The sequence below is a fragment of the Chelonia mydas genome, chromosome 9, assembly GCF_015237465.2.
Source record: "Chelonia mydas isolate rCheMyd1 chromosome 9, rCheMyd1.pri.v2, whole genome shotgun sequence".
Classification (NCBI taxonomy): Eukaryota; Metazoa; Chordata; order Testudines; family Cheloniidae; genus Chelonia; species Chelonia mydas.
Window position 1 is genome coordinate 29182161 of NC_057855.1, and position 12870 is coordinate 29195030.

At 43.2% G+C, this 12870-nt stretch overlaps 1 long non-coding RNA gene across 3 annotated transcripts; it reads right to left on the reverse strand.

The window, feature by feature from the left end:
- Positions 1–3886: 3886 nt before the first annotated feature.
- LOC122461576 lies at positions 3887–11166 on the reverse strand. Of its 3 annotated transcripts, XR_006283541.1 has the most exons (4): positions 10936–11166; positions 5377–6603; positions 5083–5228; positions 3887–4132 (listed from the first exon to the last, which is right to left on the reverse strand). It is a non-coding gene; the product is annotated as an uncharacterized LOC122461576 (long non-coding RNA). The 3 variants fall into 3 exon arrangements; XR_006283542.1 differs by lacking the exon at positions 5083–5228; XR_006283540.1 differs by having other exon boundaries at positions 3887–5228.
- Between the last annotated feature and the right edge of the window lie 1704 nt (positions 11167–12870).

Here is a 12870-nt window from a genome sequence, read left to right on the forward strand (position 1 = left end):
TATTTCAGCAATAGATGTTTATATTCTTTTGGGCCTAGAAAAATAACTACAGCTTTTTTACACGGCATGAAAACGAATTCTGAAGATAAGACTAGTATGAAATAAACACCTGGCCTATCCCATAAATAATAGATGGTTTTGTCTAGCGATAGCTGGGGATTCGTTTATATTATGCCATATATTTATGGGACAGGACAGGTGTTTATTTCATAGTAGTCTTATCATCTTCGGAATTAATTTTTTTTATCTTGAACCATTCATTTCACCTGATAAAACTGAGTTACATCATGCATACTTCTCACAAACACTGCTTTATTAGGTAATAAAGATAGTTAATCCACTATTTTTGGCTAGAAAATTAAATATCAAAGATAATTTTCTAGCCATTTTGATAAGGTAAGGTTTATTTCTTGGCCAGCAACACTAAACAATTTGTCAGTTCTTCAAATAGTGCATTCTACCTAACAAACAAGTGTTTTTGAGAAGTGTGCCTAGTGTTATCCAGTTTTAGCGGATGAAATAAATGTTCAAAATGTTTTTGTTTTTAGCTATTCATCTCTTAAAGAATGAATTTGCTGTCTACAGGTCACATTAGTATCAGAAAAGACCAAATATATGTCTCTTCAGTATTAGTTATGATGTGCAGGTAACTCTAATTAGAATAAGACACTAATTATAATTAGTTGCTATTGTACAGGAAGTTTTCATTAGAACGGTTCCTTTTTGGTTCTTTGACCACACAGTTGAACTAGGATTTTCGACGCCTATTACTTATACAGTCAAGCCTATAATTACCTGCTGATTTCTTTTTGGTAGTTAAAGAGAGTTTGTAATGTTTGGGAAATATTGTCCAGTCGCTATGTCCCCGAAGTTGTCTTGGAAGCTTGACTATACTTTGTCCAGTCTGTAAGTAATAAATGAAGTTTGCAAACTAGATACATAGGGATCCCCCACCCTCTGTCTAGACAAGAAAAACTGAGATGTGGAGGTGTTTAAGTTTCCTTCTCAACACCCTTTACACTACAGCTGGTGAAATAAACTGAATGCCAAAATGGATGGATAAATGAAGCGTGGATGAGAACAAAGCAAGTGTTCTAAAAATAATGCAAAGAGAAATCTGTGGTATATTTTAGTATAACCTGTCAGTGAATCCACCAGTTACAACGGCTCTTCTTTCTTCCAGTTTGTTGGGTCTGTGTGCGTATGAAACACACACAACGGGACACAATAGCTCTGACTCACCACCCCGCAATATTTTCTTTAGCAATACCATGTGATGAAAACGTTTCAGGGTCATCAGGAAATGTTTTGGTGATATTGAAATATTCCCTATTTGATGCAATTTGCCTATATTTCAGTGGTATGATGGGACACAGTATTAAGTAATGATGTCACCTGGATGAGTGAAAAACATGGTGTCTTTATTATGGCCACTCGTCATCTGTAGTCATGTCGTCTACCTATACAACCTGTATCCTGACCATTGGCGAGAAGATGAAATGTCTTTTGATGACAAGTTATCTAAAGCTATATTTATAGCCAGATGGATTTGCTATGGTCAGCCTCATTATACAGATAAAATATGCACCAAGAACATTTCAGCTCACTGTTTTCAGTTCATGCTGGTACCGTGGCAGGCTGCTGATTGTGTCCTGGTGCAGCATTCATTCCCCCCACCCTCTCTGGGCCCCGGGGCTACTCGCCCTGCCATGTTTGTTCACAAGGTGCAGAGCTGAAGTTCTAATTACGTCCCTGGCCTCTCACGTGCCTTGTATTGGTTCTTCCTCTGTTGCTAGGACTGTTTTAGTGGGAATCCCTGTACCATCGCAAATGCCAGGAGATTAGCACCATTGTTTCTGATTGCTGCGGGGGAGGGAGTGGGGGAGGAGGAGGAGAGAGGCGTATTTTACCTTCAGCTGGGGATAACTGGGGGTGAGGAGTGGGGGCAGCCCCCCCCCCCCAAATTCTCAAGGAGCTGCTGCTTCTCTAGGCACTTCGGTGCCTTTCCAGGCACGGAGCCGCTGCGGCTTTGCAAACGCTGGCATTAAAACTACGTATAGGGACCGAGTGTCTGTAAGGGGAGCGTTGAAAGGCCCCGAGCCCCAGACCCCGCAGCCCCACGCTCAGACCTGTGCGGGCGTTTGACACTTGAAACCTCCCACAATGGCGAACCCTCCCCCCACCCCGGCCCAACAATTACTCTTGGAAATCCAGCAGTCCAGGGCGGGGAAGCCCAGCCGCCCGAGGGGAAAGGGAGGAGGAGGGGGCTTTACCCTGTGCACTGGTCCTGCTTCCCTGCCCTCATCCCACTGGGGAGCGCTTGCAGGGGGGACCAGGGTTCCTGGGGCTGGGCTGGGGGGCAGGAGAGAAGTCTGTGCAGTAGCCAGTGCCCTGGAAATCTGCTGGCTCCCCCGCCCTCGGGGCATGTTGCCAGGGTTACCGCAGGGCTCCCTCTGCTGCCCGCCAAGCCCAGGCCACCGGGAAGATGATGATCGGAGAGGCCCTGTCCTCCGGGCCAGCGAGGCACACGCAGCCCCGAGGCTTCGCTCCCAAACACAAGGCCGTTCAGAAAAGATCTGATCTTGCTCCCTTTGGTGCCAGTGGCAAAACTCCCATTGGCTTCGGGGTGAGGAGCGGAGGGTGCAGGCAGAATCGGGTCCAAAGCAGCCCCAGCACCTAAAGCTCAACACCGCAGAGAGTGGGATCCCGGGAAGGGGAGGCACCACGGGTGGATTTTGCTGGGTCACGTGTAGAACGGAGACTGAGATTGATGCACAAGGATACTCTAAACAGATCCCTTCAGAGACAGTCAGGCCTCCCCCGGCTACTTGTGTGCCCAGAACCACAAAGGCTCGGGCCCTCTCTCGTGTTTTGATCGTTTAAACAGGTTATTATGTTCTCAAGTATAAAGCCATTTCAGGTTGCAATTTCTCATAGCTGCAGAGTGCAGACCCTCGCTTTGTCTGGCCAAAGCCGAGGCTGGCTTCCTCTAATGTTGGTCAAACCGCCTGGGCCTTTGGCTTGAGAATATGCTGTGAAAAAGGTCTGACTATCGCCCTGACATCGCAGGTATTGTGAACCACTCGTTTGGCGTTTCACACACACAAAGAGGGGAGTTTTCAGGCGGTCTTCATGTGGGTCAGGAGCTGGGGTTGGGAGCGTCCTGAGCCGGCTGCAGCGACTCCCGCAAACAGCACAAACCATGCGCAGGAGGCCCCTGCAGCAGCTACACGGAGGAAGAATGTATTTAACTCCGTTCACAAACGAATGGCATTTACCCAGAATAAGCAGAGCAAACCTGGCTAATTGATCCAACACACCTATTAACATCCTGCTTGGGTTTTAACAAGACATTTTAAAATACTTTATTTTACTGCACGGCAACATAAAGACAGCATAGACATAAAAGTACTTAGTAATATATATAAAAAGAAAAGGAGTACTTGTGGCACCTTAGAGAGTAACAAATTTATTTGAGCATAAGCTTTCCTGAGCTACATCCAATGAAGTGAGCTGTAGCTCACAAAAGCTTGTGCTCCAATACATTTGTTAGTGTCTAAGGTGCCACAAGTCTTCTTTTTCTTTTTGCGGATATAGACTAACACGGCTGCTACTCTGAAACCAGTAATATATATGCATTTCTTGTACATCACTTCTGCAAAGGTTTTCCCAGTATATTATTTCTTTTCCCACAGGAATGTATTCATAAGCACAGAAAGTTAGAAACCAGTTTTCATAGGACAAAAGTAATGAGAGATCAAATTAGGACCCGTTTCCACATGGCTAAGGGTCCAAAGTCATTTTAATCAATGGATAAAGAGTTTGCCAGTCGTCTTTGATGTTTATGACATTTTAATGAAAAGGAAATAATACATTGCAATGCTAGCAATACATAAGGTTAAATAGGGTTTAAATTGGCTGAAATTAGTAATCACAATATAAGAAATTAGTAATTACAATAACAAGGATCTTGTTAATTTTCAAGACGATCTTATTCTTCAGTGTATAAAGCAAGGGGAAAGGGCCTAAATGGTTTCATGTTTCTGGAGAAAACCAAGAGTGATCCAGAGCTCCCAGTTCCCCAGCTGGGGTTGCTTCACCTCTGTCCCTCATTTGGCATGGCCTCTTGTCCCTTCAGAAGAAAAGAGATGTAAAATATTTATGTGCACATTTTTTATTGACACTCCAACTTTTTTTGTTTTATTGACCACACTTCAAAGACCCCCAAAGCCAATAAATCTATATTTTAAGAGCTCATATAGCTCAGAACATCATGCTTTCAAAGCTAAACTAGATTCCTGGAACTTCTGTTTATGGTTATTCATGTGAAGATTACACAGATTTATCATTAGAAAAGCTCATAAATCTGCCTCACACATTACAAATACCCAGAAAATATGTCTCTCACATGAATGCCATTATTTCTACCGATATATACATTTAGTTCAGTTCAGCTATATTATTATGATTAATAATAACTAATAAGCCCGTCTCCCCCCTTCCTATCTCTTGGAGCTGGATGGTGTCCACTTCAACGCCATCTAGCGGCCGACTCGGCCTTGCACGTCTGCTGGCCTCACCGGCCACGTGAGTTTGGCAATGAAGGGAGTGATGGGACAATAAAGAGGATAAACGCTGGGCAACCCTGCCCTTCATTCGTGGCTGCCTTGGGGAGGAGGAGGAGGAGGAGAAAGGGAGGGGGGCGTTTGGCACACGCCACGCCCGGGGTCGGTGGGGCGAGGGAGAGCCCACGCTAGGATAACTACTCTACCTCTTTACCCCAAGACACGAACACAGAGACCAACATTATAACAGTCTCTCTTGTGCATCAACACACACACACACACACACACACACTCACAAATAGACCAACACTCTAACAGCCTCTCTTGTGCATCAACACAAAAGCCCCCTTTCTCCCCAGACTTTGTTCTTTTGATTTTTTAATAGATCAAAGGCCGGCGAGAGAAAAAAAAAATTGGCAGGCGAAAATAGCCATTGTTCTAGTGACAGGACGAGGGTCCCGACAGGAGAATGCTCGCTCCATCGGAAGTGGCGGCGTGGCAAAGGGAGAACCCTCACTTTTCAAGCCCCTTGCAAGGCATTGTCTTCGGGCCTGGCGCTGCTGCCATACAGTAGGGTCCCCATGGCAACGCAACCTGCTGCTGCTAGCTGCTAGCTGCTGCCCCTCTCCCAAAGTTGAAGGCGCTGAAAGGCAGCTGAAGTGACTGGGTTTAAAGAGCAACAGAATAAACAATATTTTGATTCATTGGGAGAAGAGAGAGAGGCTACAGCCCCCCCCCCCTTCCGCCCCCCAGCCCCAGCCCCAGCCCCATGAATGCTGGCATTGTCCATGCTTTTCTGAATCTGATTTACCATATCATAACCCCTAGGAAGAAGAAAACATCAATATCCCGAAGGAATGGAGATGTTTCTATGGAAAACCTAGGAATTTTAGTCCATAACAGATCTGGTGTAAAAATCAAAGAGATCAAAGGCAGCGCTCCCAGGAGTATAGATGCGTCTCTGAATTAAAGATGGACGATGCAGACTACAAAGTACTTTTTTTCCCCCCCTTCTTTATTCAGGGCCTCTGTTTCCATTTCAAGGGAGGCGCTGTCCCAACATCATATCTAAGCGAGGCAATCAACGTGAACAATGCCTGCAAAGGGTGATAAAAGCCAGAGAAAACAATCATAACAACAATCCAGGGCTGCTTTCCCCCCACAAACCTGACTTCAATAATTAATGAAGAATAATAGTAATAATCCTATTAATATGAATAATTAATATTAATTGATAAAATGCATGCTAAGCCCAGTAAATTTTCCATGGGTTGCCTTCTATTCCCAACCACAAGCTGGCACTGCCTTGCAGCCCCTAGAATCTAACCCACGGGCTGTCAGTGTCTGGCTACCCCACTGATCCAAACCACGGGCTGGCATTGCCTGGTTCCCCTTCTGATCCAAACCACGGGCTGGCAGTGCCTGGCTCCCCTTCTGATCCAAACCACGGGCTGGCAGTGCCTGGCTCCCCTTCTGATCCAAACCACGGGCTGGCAGTGCCTGGCTGACCCTCAGTGGTAAGGAATGTTTGGAACCATGGCTAACACCAAGGAAGGCCAGGGGACATACAGCCCTTCTCTGCCCTTCCAAGGCTGGACCATGCTAGGACTAGGCAATACATTTTTTATTGTGCCTGCAAGGGAGGGACTGCAGCTGGGGGAGGCAGGGAGGAGGTAGGCTACGGCTTTCCTACTCGGCCAGTCCCTAGGCAGACGCTGGTGGCTAACGCCCTGGTGGATTGGGAGTTGCACTCCGCTGCTTTCAGACCGTCCTTTGGAGGAACCTTAGGTCTGGCATGAGCCTTCTTGGATCTATCTGACCACTTCCGGGGGAGGGGGAAAGAGAAGGAACTCGGATCCCCTTCTTTGGACTTTTTGGACCATCGACTCTCCATTTCATTGGAGATTGGCAGCTATGGATCCCCGTTTGTGATAGTCCATGGTGGCTGTGCGTGGCTGCGCAATCTGTTTTTCTAAATTAGATGCACTGTTTATCGACTCAACAGGGTGATGGCTGGCTTCCTTCGGTTGGCACCAACCTAGGTAGTTAATAAACAAACAAAGAAAAGCACACTGTAAAACAGGACTAAAATGCTCACCCCTTACCTGTAAACAGTCACACCCCCCCACACACAAATACACATTTGCCCGGGCACAATATATAGCATATTCTCTATGTCTATGCCTGTATCTATAGATAATCGATCTGCACAATGTATCCAGATCCCTTGTTAATTCCTTCAGGATCCCCTCCTCCCCCGCCCCACAGTGTGGTAACGATCACATTAAGACAAACAATTGTCGAAGGTGAAATCTTCCTTTTCCGTGCCAAATCCATTCTTGACGGGACAAGGAGGCATGTGCACAGACTGCTGAAAGAAACCGGTTGTTTGGCAGTGGAACGGAAGAAGATGAATATTACTGAAGTCAATTAAGTTGTTTGGAAACACATGCAGAAAAAGTGCTGGGGCCAATGTTTATGAAGAAAGCCAATTAAAATGGGTTGATAAGCATATGTATTAGCAACAAGTGTAGCACAGAGGTCAGAAGCAACCCTAAGTAAACAGAGTTGACAGAAGAGTGAATCTTTTGTTGAGGGTGTGCAGCTGTCCAGCCTCCTATTGTCCAAGCTAAGACTGGGTGCAAGCTCCCTGCTGCCCCCTCACCAACTCAATGCACAAAAACAGATTGGGATGTTCTGCATGCATAGGCAACATTGCAGTCCCAGTCTTCCCTTTTCTATTTCTTCTTTAAGAGACCGGGCTCTCCAGACATTTTTTCCTGCCAGTAACAAAGCAGGGCTGTAAAACAGTTCAGAATAAGGGGGAGAAAGAGGAGAAAAGAGTCCCCAAAGGGGGGGGGGAGAGCCATGTCACGGGACAAAAGAATAGGAAGTTGAAAATAGAAATAAAACTGAAAGCAAGAATTATCTTGTTAAACAGAGGTGCTTTTTGTCCCGAGTTGTCTTTGTGAAAGTTTTTAAAGTATCATGACGCGGAGCAAGTGTGTAAGTCCCCACACATACTTCAGTCAAAGATTCATGAGCTTCCGAGAACCTTGATGACTTATTTATGGGTCAGAAAATTCTTACAGCTTACACACATTTAAAGAAATAAAGAAAAGGGTAGCGAGAGCCCCTAGTAAATGGTTTCAAATGCGGGGACAATTCTCTGGTCTTAAGTAAGGCAAAAATTCCAGGCAAAAAAAGTACCAAGAGCTAACCAGACTTTTTTTGTATCTCAACAGTAAACTTGGGATATGTTATGTTTTGTTCGTTGCGGTTTGATGGAAAATTCAGACCTCCCCCCTTCTTAAAGCGAAGGAAACAAGGCCGGCAACACTGTGTTAAGTAAAAGAAAACATCTTTTTAGGCAGGATTCCTAGGTCTAAGATCGCTTTGCTAGGTATCAGTCCTAGAATTAGAGCAGCTTGGTTGAGATTTAGAGAAAACAGTCACTCGATCTGTATATGGATTAGCCTGTAACTTTGTCTTCAGGGAATCAGGGACTGCTTAATCAAAAACAACCCTTATCTCCTTCCCACCTCATTCGTAAGGAAGTTATGCCAATTTCGAGAGGAATCCTGCACTTCTTACTCAGTCAAAGCTCCCATTGTGTGAGTTTCCCCTTCATAAGGGTTGCAGGTTCGGATCGTCAGTGAAATAAACAAAAAGCTGCACATAAATAAAAATGCCTTGCTGTTCAAGCTATTGTGTCCGATGTACAAACACAAAAAGAAAGGAAACTCCTCTCCAAAAATGTTTGGAATAAAACTATAAAGAATCCTTTGCATATAAATTGGGTTAAGTTGGTGGAAAATTACATACCTTAAGAGAATGAACTATGTAAACCTCTCCTTATTATCTAACCTGTCTACCTATCTATCGAATTGTGTTCAATCACTAACTCAGGTTTTACATTATATCGCGGTAGCTAATTAAATACCAACCCTTTCTTATATTTAAAATGCAGCTGACTATTAATGCAATACATCATCACTGTTACTGTTCACTGCTGTTCAGCTCTGCACCTATCTTTTTCCATTCAGCCCCTTTATGAAGTGTGTTTATGGTGGGGGCGGGGGGCGGGGGAGAGGGACAGAGGGGAAAAACAAAACAAACAACCGAGAGAGGTAAAGAATATCACCTAAAAACACACTGCTGAAGTTTAATGAGAAACTTTCTTAGGTTCCAACTTTTGTTATTTCCGAGTTTACAGGAAAATGTAATGGAAGACACTAACATATCATCAATATATTATGAAGCTTCTTTTTAAAAGACAACGAATGTCCTGTAATATTGTTTACATTGTCAAAAATATTTCCAGTGTAACTTTTAAATCAGTGGATTAGTCTCAAGAGAGACTGATTCCTGCCTGTCTGTCTCTCTGTTTTGCCTCCAATCTCTTGTTTATCAAAGTTGCGGTTTTGGGGAGAAACATGTTAATGTCATTTTTTATTGTTATCAATAGAACATGAATCTCCGAATACACTGACACAGAATCTTTTAAACAATCTGCAAATCAGAGGGGAAAAATCAAAATAGCCTGCCATTGGAGTTGTTGTTTTTCCTTTGAAGTAGACCCCAAGCATAAACTTTTCTGATCTGTTTATGCTGTTGAAGTCAAGTGAGCGATTGAGCTTTAAAAATCGGGCAAATAATAATAGAAAAATTACGTCTCACATGTGGCCTTATTAGAACTGTCTTGTTTCACCATCGAAAATAAAGTGTAGGATATCTAACTCATGTTTCCTTTTCTAAAATTAATCTTGCTGGTTAATTCTTTGTCAGCTTTCCGTTTCAAATTCCTCACTGTAATAATTTAAGAAGAATATTTGTTTTAAATACATTATTTCATCATCTGAGAAAAGATTAATAGAGTTGTATTGTCGCATTATTTCATAAACGTCTTTTAAAACACGTGGCTGTTTATAACTGTTTTAAAAACAATCCTTGACAAATGTTTTAAACATGATCCCTTACAGTCTTATTTCTTGTTACAAGGGTGGATACAGATATCCAGTAAATGCGCTTTGTTTTCCAAAGTTGTTAATTAGATAGTGTGAAAATATGTACAGGAGTTTCTTTTATTACTTCCACCTTTGCCTAAATAACATAAAACAAATCTTTCTTTACTTCTTGTGTTTTCTGTGATGGAATTCAGACCCAAAAGTACCAGTACCTTTGTTATTGTGCAGAATTAACAGTGCATTTAAGTGCATTAACAGTGCATCTAGATTGCATTTAAGACCAATGGGCTTTCTTGTGCCATGTACATTTCACCTTGAGCACACGCTTTCCTGGCTGTGACCCTAAACTTTAAGGTGATAGTTTTGACCCAATCTTCATCTTTAATAGATAAATGTAAGGAATCATGGATAGTTTACAAATCCGACATGCCTGCAAATAAACAACGCAGTTTCAATGAAACCAGATGCTAGTGTCTGAACTGATGCTGGCAGTTTGTAGATTCTATACCCATTAAAGCATCGACTTAATTAACTTTTTTTAAGAAGAATGATGTTGCTTTTATTCTCATGAATTGATGGCGAGTCAGAGCAAATAGGTACATTCACCACATACGTTCCAGAAGTTTGTCTGAAAATTAGAAAACATTTTCCTTCCATGAATTATTACAGTGCATGGCTTCGGGTAGGAAACACTATAAAGCGAGTGCCCACATTCAACAATAATACGATCTCAGACTTGCAATTTCCCATTCAGTGATAACTTTTACAACGCTGCCACTTTAAGTTATATTTTCATTTTTAAAATCACTTTCTATTAAATAACTTCTACAAAACAGTGGGACTAACCAGACCGGGCATATGTTGCAAACCCTTCAAAACGAGTGAGATTGCTAAAACCTGACTCATTCACACACTTTCAGAAAAAACTTTCCTGGAGAACATGAAAGCACTGATGACATTACTATTCCTTCACCCAGAACGTTAAACTGGTGGCTGATAGGCTGCATGCCTTATAGGAAAAAGAAATACACTTAAGAGGAAATTGGAACAAAGGCGTTTCTGCTGAATTCTGTGTCGTCTGATTTTTGGGTCAGATATAAACAACCGGATTTGATTTTACTCGTCTTTATAAGGAACACTTGAAAAAGAAACTGAGTCAGGGTGAAAGCGCATGTATTCAGCAAGCGATTCTTGACAGGCCCTTCTTTAAAAATAACCCCAGAAAAGTAAACTCCGCTAAGTAGAAAATACAGGTAGAATTAATCTCTGCTTTTAGGTGTTCTGCAGTGTGACAGCATTCGAGCGAGTTAAGGAATATTGATTTGTTTGGCAAACTAGGAATAATTATTGCCACTGAGTTCCAGCCAAATTTAATCCTTCAGCTACAGCAGGACCCTACATACCGGGGGAGTTTCAAAGGTTGCCTTTCTTTGTGGATTTCCGTAGGCTCTGGTCAATGTCTGGCTGCAATGAAATAGTAATTCCATCTGTTTATACAGAGATCTCGCGGCAAGATTTCCTACTTCAACACGAACTCAGTTCTGAGCGCTACAAAGTGTTGTTACAAGAACGAACCGAACCCAACACTTTTGCCAAGCCCTTTAGGGGAGGAATGGCAGATTAAATTACAAGCGATATCCCGAGCCAGGGTTCCTCTTATTATTGTTTATCACAAAAGGAAGGGTTCGTTTTCAGCAGATTTTTGAAAAAAAGGGGTGGAGGGAAAGTTGCTGCATAGGACATTTTAGTTTTGGATAGCTGTGTGCAACAGCGCCTGAGCAGCGGGAATGAATGCACACCAATTCATTTTTTATTATTCCTAGTCTTAATCCCATGATTATCATTACCCCTGCCTCCTTTCCCCTGCGTGTCCTCATTCAATTAATAATAATAATAATAGAAAAAGAGAGACAGCGTGCCAGACGCTCTCTAAAAGTTGAACGTGCCTCTGGGTTTGTATTAGGAAGGAACTTTTGCCTTCTGTTGCTAGCCTGACTTCTGACTGACAAGCTCAGCTTCAGAGTGATCCTCTTACAGTGGCCGCTGCTTCTGAGAAAAAGGGTCTATCCCCTTCAAGGCTATTTCTCTAGAGCTTCCCAGCCAGTCTCACTCAGGGACATATAGTAATGACAGTGCCATTGAGGGCAAGGTCCAGCGTCATAAGGGGGGGACTCTTTAGCACACGTCTGGGGCTTTTAGAGAGTGCCAAGGAGCAGGTTCAACTAGCTTTGTGGAAGAAAGATTTCATCGTGAGGTGGAAGGATTTTCTGCCCTCTTTAGGCAGGTGCTCAGAAATATGTGGACTGGAGTGATATTTTCCAAGCTGTCAGAAATTCAGATGCTCAATTATTGGAAGTTAATTTTGATGAAAGCCAAGTACCTCGCCCCTTAGATTGCTTTGCAAACAACCTCCAGTATTCTTCCCCTCACCCCCCGCCCTAGAGGAATACAGGTGTCGGTAATAGAAAGAAATCACTTCATTTCCAAGGGTAATATTTACAATACCCAAGTGTTGTTAATATTTTAATTACAAATGAAAAAAACAACCACCACCACCACCACCAACCAAACCGAAGAGAAGATGCAGCTTCCAGGAACAATGTACGTGTATTTCAAAGAAATCAGCTACCCAGAGCCAATCAATATTCAGACACTCCAGGCTATGGGGCTAGGTGAAAACAAAGCCTTTTGCAGCCGGGTAGCGCTAATATACAGCACCTGAAGTAAGTCACCGCTGGGGAGCTCTGCTAGACGCTCTTAATTAACCTACTTTTCAGCTGAGTTGATGTCAACTTTTTTTTGTAAGGGAGGAGAGGGGCGCACTTTTTCTTGGAATTCATCTTTGCCAATTTAAGGCCCTTTAAAGCTTCCTATCTGAGCAGGACGCCCTCAGACATTAATAGCGCTGATTAGACGCGCTTGAACTGCAGCACTGATGGCCTTTGGAACTCCGAGAGATCTAGGGCAGGCGAGTTCCGGGGGGGGGGCAATAGGGAAGGTAATACTTGCATGAGGAGGGACTAGATAAAAGAGAGAAGGTTTCCATATGTTTCCCGGGCTGGAATTCGATCCATTTCTCCAAAAGGGCCGCGGCTCTCATCAGTTAAGGGAACCGTGGCGCATCAACAGCTAAAAGGCAGTTTACACAAGATTTTACTTTTAAAATGGATCAACAAATGCTACCTTTTGAAGAACACAGGCGCTTGTCCCCTGACATAACTGAGTCATTCCCCGGCCCCTTTCTCCCAAACTTCAAGTTCAAGAAATCCCCCATAGTCTAAACTGTCAGAGGAGAAAGGGAGTCCTTTATGAGCCTGTTTGATATTTATATGTAAATA